This window comes from Alosa sapidissima, chromosome 15 (genome assembly GCF_018492685.1).
Source record: "Alosa sapidissima isolate fAloSap1 chromosome 15, fAloSap1.pri, whole genome shotgun sequence".
Lineage (NCBI taxonomy): Eukaryota > Metazoa > Chordata > Actinopteri > Clupeiformes > Clupeidae > Alosa > Alosa sapidissima.
The window spans coordinates 32,438,016-32,444,917 of record NC_055971.1 but is presented as its reverse complement, the minus strand read 5'-3'; positions in this window follow the sequence as shown (position 1 = coordinate 32,444,917).

The following is a 6,902-nucleotide window of genomic DNA, read 5'->3' as shown; positions in this document are numbered from 1 at the left end:
ACGAAGAGGAACTGCTCCTGAAATTGAAAGATTATTAAAATGTTAAGTAATGAAGAAATGGGAAGGAATGCCATCCCTGTGCTTGCGGCTGCCGTGATGTAATGGGAGATTACGAATTACGCCAAGCAAAGTGCATTGTGCTTGGAAAAAGTATAAGGGTGAGTGCAGTATTGGCCTGAAGGAGAGTTTGTGCCTGCTAGAGGTGTTGCTCTTTTGGCAGAGAAGAGTTTGAGGAAAGATCTTGTTCTAGTCCCTACAGCCTGAAGACCTGCAAGGAGGAATGGAGTGGTTAGAGAGGAGACATAGCATTTTCAAAAGGACCTAGCACACGGCAAATAAACAGCCATGATACATTACGTTGCCATTAGTTAAATCAACGAACACAATGTATGGGCCTACATATTATGTAGACACATAACCAATGACAGTAACAGACAATGACAGACAATAATGATCAGCCAGACATGAGATAATGAAAATAAGATTAGGCTAATATGGCCTTCAGGTGCATCGGAAATATTATGGGTTAATGACATTAGTAGCCTACCACCCTGCAGACAATACCAGCAGCATCTCTGCGACTAACACTGCAGCCGAGAAGGAAGAGTAATTTTGTCCCTGTTGGCCTTCCATACACAACAGCCTGACCAGCGAGACAATTTGCCTAGGATGTGGACCTAGCAAAGCTGTATCATGGCAACTTTGGCAAGGAAACCATCGCGAGTGTCGATAACTTTAGCCTAACTGAGTTTTTTTTTTTTTTTAAAGTTCTGTACATGTATGTTAACAGCGTAGCCTGATAAGTCTGACGGTTTTTGTCAGAAAAGTTTAGCAACCATATTTGCGTTGTTAGCGATACGACGTTAACCTCATTAAGCAACTAGGATCTAACACGAGACTAGGGTGAAAGAGAACCTCAAGCTGCGGAACTTGTCTCTTTCCGTTGATAAGACCGGGCGGACAACAGTGGCAACAATTTGGCCTACCTTACTCTCCGACATTTACAAGCTACTATGCTACATTAATGGAAACCCCCGAGACTTTGGTGAGATGTGTCCAACTCAGTTGAAGCGAACGTAAGGTAGGCTAAGCTACTGGTCTGTGACTGCATCACATGTTAAAGTTGTGTTGCGAAGTGAATGACTAGCTACCCGTGCATGGATACGGAACATCGAAAATCGGCACCTGAAAGCAACAGGCAGGTGCAAAGTAAAGTGATTATAAAGGCTGATGCAGACTGGTGATTGGTCGGAAGTAATGAATGAGTGACGTAGCATTGAGTCTTCCTGACAGAATTTAACGCTAACGCTTCCATTTCTCCTGCTTCTCAAACTAATATCTCTTATGTGACTCCTACTTGTCTTATTGCTATGTGTCTCATCTTTTGCTTGTTTTATTTCTCCTAAGGCAAAATTAGGAGAAATAATTGTGACAAAAGTAATACTTAAATGATCCTTAAAAGAGAATCACCATTTTGCCTCCTTAGCAACAGAAGGGATACAAATGAGAAGCAAAAGTTTCCTCTGGGTGGCAGCACATAATAAGCTTATTTAAGCGAATTCACAAACTCAAGACTTCAAGGCCATCATGGATATAAAAAGTTTTTTGAAAACAACGATTGGATGGAGGGAACATAGCAAAGTTTGGAGTTATTTCAGATGGGCTACAACAAGGTAGGCAAAATTGTGGTGCTTGTCAAAACCTTAGCGCAGCTGGAATAATGCTTATAGGCTGATGTTAAAGCGCACACGATGTTTAAAGCCATACACAACGGTAAATTGGAACAAAACTAAAGGTAACTTTAGCCCTTGTAGGGCTGTATAAAGTTGTCCAAATGAATACTGTAGGTCGTAATTAGGCGTTGTTGTAAAGATATTGCATGTAGATGTACTATATAGGCTACTAAATTTTTAGTTGACCAATGCACGAACAAAATCGGGAAACGGACAAATATTATCAAGGCTTTGAATGTTTCCATCTGTGCACAGGGTGTCTGTAGATCAGTGTGCATAGCATTCATTCCTGCAGGCCTGTGGCCATGCATGCACCCTTAAAATAGCATCTGAATTTGCGCCACTGACTTTAGACCAGGAAGTTCCTGGTCTGTGGCGGAATTGTTTTCTGAAACTGCAAAATATCAACAAGGAACGTTTGCGCCGTCTCTTTTCGCTAAAACGCCCCCGTGGGCGCACATGTAGCTGTGGAGGGAAAATTCCAATATGCGCTGACTGCAAAATAGGAAAGACAAAAACGCGAGTGTACAAAGTCAATTGCACTAGTGTGCAAAATAGGAAAGACAAAAACGCGAGTGTACAAAGTCAATTGCACTGGAGTGCAAGATAGAGCCCAGTGTGTGATGTGTGTAGGCAGAGGCCTAATCCCAACAGTGACTAGGCAGATGTGTGTAGAGGCCTAATCACAACAGTGACTAGGCAGATGTGTGTAGGCAGAGGCCTAATCCCAACAGTGACTAGGCAGATGTGTGTAGGCAGAGTCCAAATCCCAACAGTGACTAGGCAGATGTGTGTAGGCAGAGTCCAAATCCCAACAGTGACTAGGCAGATGTGTGTAGAGGCCTAATCACAACAGTGACTAGGCAGATGTGTGTAGGCAGAGTCTAATGTAAGGCCACACCGCAGCTTCTCCATTACGCTCCATGTCCGGGACACAGTCTCATTAAAGCACTGCAAGAGATCAGGGGCACAATCTGAGTTCCCTCTCACAGCCATCTCATTGGCTGACAGACCAGTCACTCATCCCAGGTAAGCTCAGCCTCCCACAGGGCAGCGCAGGGCATTGGCTGGCCGGTCCTGATCTGATCTGACTTTTACTGCGGGCCAGAGGCGGGGGCAGCTGGAGGAATCTCAGATTTCTGCTCCCGTTTTCTCGGCCCTGTTCCTGGAACTGGAGTATTCTGATACCGCTCACCGCTGGGGACCCCGCATTAATAACAACACTGCAGTATGTGTGTGTGTGTGCGTGTGTATGTACGTGTGTGTGTGTGTGTGTGTGTGTGCGTGTGTGTATATGTGTGTGAGTGTGTGTGTGTGTGTATGTGTGTGTATATGTGTGTGTGTGCCTGTGTGTGTGTGTGCGTGTGTATATGTGTGTGTGCGTGTTGTGTTGCCCCCTGCAGGTAACCCCCAGAACCTAGTCAACGTCAGCCGTTTCTCAGACGTAACGCCAGGCCTAGGCAGTTAAGACCCACGATACCCCCTAGAGGTTATTGTAGATAGCAGGGACCTACTGTCGAGCGAAGTTGCACGTCTTCCCTCTGCGGCGCAGATAACCTATTACTCCTTTTTTAAAATATCCCCCTTGGAAGTTGATCAGGCTTCCGTGGTGGATTTATTGAGATGTTTATCGCGGAGTCGCGGAGTTTCGGTCCGCGACTCAGCCTGGCACGACGCTTCGAATTTCGGAGGACAAATTCTAACAACCGCACGCGACATCATAAAGCAAAAACCCAACGAGTTGAAGGAAGGAAAAAAGAAGAAGCAGCCCTGATCATTTGGTTCGACCCCTATTTATACTAGGTGGACTTAACCTCCCCCACACATTCCTAAGACAAATCAATCCTACTTTCCCACGACAGTTTAGAACCTTCTAGAAGTTCCCACGATAGCTGGGAATATTCTCACGGTAGCTGGGAATATAGCTGGGAATATCCTCACGATAGCTAATACATTCTAGAAGTCACTTATCTCCGGGTTACATTTCGGAGATGCAACATTACATTCAGTAATTATGGTGTAGATAGTTTCAGAAGTTACACAGTTTACATTCAACGACAATTATAACAATGTGACACATTACATTTAACAACGTAGCCTACACTTACAGTCATCAAGAGAGTTCGGTTACATTCTTACAGGTTACAAACACTTATGACATTACAATGCAATCTGAATACATTCATTTAAACAGTTTTGAGACATACAATTCTCTAAGTACATAATGCCCTAGACTTTACAATGTCAGGCTACTAAAATACGTGTAATGATACATTTCATTCATTGCACTTTATTATTTATTATGAGGTCATTGTTTGCAGTTATGGTTCATTTTCCATTCTTTAATTCACATTCAATACTCATCAAGTATTTCTGAGGTCAGGGCAATCTGGTTTAGTAATCCAGCACATTGTTCATCATCTGTTACAACACATTCATCCACTTCCACACTTTCAGGTAAACTTAATTCAAGAGTAGGTTGCAAGGTCATTGGTTTAACATTACGATTCAATTCCTGGTCAGTTTCTTTCCTAATTTGCCTAATCATATTTTCAGGTCAGACAGATTACCTTGATAGCTAACGCTGAATCTAGCCTTTCTGCCTTTTCGCCTTGTAAGACGTATTGGTTTTGTGCTACCGCTCTGTGGTCCATATGGATGGTGTTCAGGCAACACGTCAGTGTGCGTGTGTGTATGTGTGTGCTTGCCTGTGTGTATGTATGTGTGTGTGGCGAGCGGTGCTGATGTCATGGAGGGAGTGTGTGGAACAGAAGAGGTATTATTGGAGGGGAGTGCAGGTCTCTGATCATGCAGAGAATCTGGCTGTGAAAATGGAAGGGGGAGATGTAGGCTGTGAAACAAGAGCGAGCATGAAACGAGTCCCAAGGTGAAGAGCACTCTGTGTGTGTGTGTGTGTGTGTGTGTGTGTGCAGGAGAGAACATGTGAGAGAGAGTATTGGGCGGAGAGATACCAAGTACAATGTGTACCTGAATTAATTTATGTGTGACTTATTGTGTGAGATTGTATGACTGTAGGTGTATGTTTATGAGCATGCGTGTGTCGGTGTGTGTGTGTGTATGTATTTATGAGTGTGTGTGTGTATTTATGAGTGTTTGTGTGTCTATGTGTCTGTGTGTATGAGTGTGTATAATCCTGTGTGTGCTTAAGACTATAGTTGTGTGTGTGTGTGTGTGTGGTTGTGCAAACATACTCGGCAAAACCGCAACTTTTGATTGGTCCATCACTGCTCTAATTAACCGATAACTTAATTAGAAGTCTGCACAAACAATTCAGTCGGAGCAGCTGTCATATCCCACTGTTCTGATTAATAAGAGCCAAAGCCTCCTTTCATTCCTACTTTCTGCGGCAGGGGACGCCGAGCGGCTAAATTGCCCGCAGATGTTCCAGTTTAGACGTGGGGAGGCAGGGGAATCGCATGGGCACCACCGCACGAGCAGGAGAGCCAGTGTTTGGGCAAACTGCTACAGCAAATAAACATCCACAACAGCGGACCACACACACCCCCTCAGGATATATAAGTGTGTGTGTGTGTGTGTGTGTATGTGTGCGTAGGCTGTTTCAATACACATCGAGACATAGGACCCTGCTATCAGGAGAGCTCAAATTGACTAGCTTGACTGAATGGAAGTGGTTTGGGGGGAAAAGGGAAATGACTGCACCAAACCGATGCCTCACGCAGAGCCGCACACTACAACAGCATGTTCCCTAAACGCCTAGACAATCACAAGCATTACTCAGACGACCCCAATAGTCCTACCGATGCCTCACGCAGAGCCGCACACTACAACAGCATGTTCCCTAAACGCCTAGACAATCACAAGCATTACTCAGACGACCCCAATAGTCCTACAATTGTATGTCCGAAATGGGGGAAACCCTGTTAATAATGGCAATACATTGAGGATATTTACAGTGGAGCTGTTGAGGACCACTTGCCTCAGGCAGAGAGCAAAGGAGAGGGGTGCTGTCTGTGTGTGTGTGTGTGTGATCACATGCCTACGTGTGTGTGTGTGTGTGTGTGTGTGTGATCACATGCCTACGTGTGTGTGTGTGTGTATGTGAGAGAGAGAGAGAGGTAGAGAGAGAGAGGTAGAGAGAGTGTGTGTGTATGTGTGTGAGAGAGAGAGAGATGCTGTCTGTGTGTGTGTGTATGTGTATGTGAGAGAGAGAGGTAGAGAGAGTGTGTGTGTATGTGTGAGAGAGAGAGAGAGAGATGCTGTCTGTGTGTGTGTGTGTGTGATCACATGCCTACGTGTGTGTGTGTATGTGAGAGAGAGAGAGGTAGAGAGAGAGAGGTAGAGAGTGTGTGTGTGTGTGTGTGTGAGAGAGAGAGAGAGAGAGGGAGATGTTGTCTGTGTGTGTGTGTGATCACATGCCTACGTGTGTGTGTGTGTGTATGTGAGAGAGAGAGAGGTAGAGAGAGTGTGTGTGTATGTGTGTGAGAGAGAGAGAGAGAGAGAGATGCTGTCTGTGTGTGATCACATGCCTACGTGTGTGTGTATGTGAGAGAGAGAGAGGTAGAGAGTGTGTGTGTGTGAGAGAGAGAGAGAGAGAGAGAGAGATGCTGTCTGTGTGTGTGTGTGTGATCACATGCCTACGTGTGTGTGTAGGGATGGGCATCGTTGAGAAATTATCAATATCGATGCCGTTGTCGATTCTGCTTGTCAATGCGATTCCTTATCGATTCCCATATCGATTCCTGTACCATTTGCTGAACACTTATAGGATGGCTTTGAGAGTTGTTGGCTTTTAATGTCTAATTTAAAGTGGTTTTAGAGAATGAATATCAAGTGTGCAATAACAGTACAGAAGTTTAACATTTCTAAAAAAGTAAACATTTCTAAGCTTTGTATTGGAATCGTTAGTGGAATCGTTAACGTTTGGATGTGTACGATTCCGATGGATCGGAACATTTGGAACCGGTTCCTTACCGATACCTGGAACCGATTCCCAAGTCTATGTGTGTGTGTGTGTGTGTGTGAAAGAGAGAGAGAGAGATGTCATCACATGCCTACATGTGTGTGTGTTTATGTGAGAGAGAGAGAGGTAGAGAGAGAGAGGTAGAGAGAGTGTGTGTGTTTGTGAGAGAGAGAGAGAGAGAGATGCTGTCTGTGTGTGTGTGTGTGATCACATGCCTACGTGTGTGT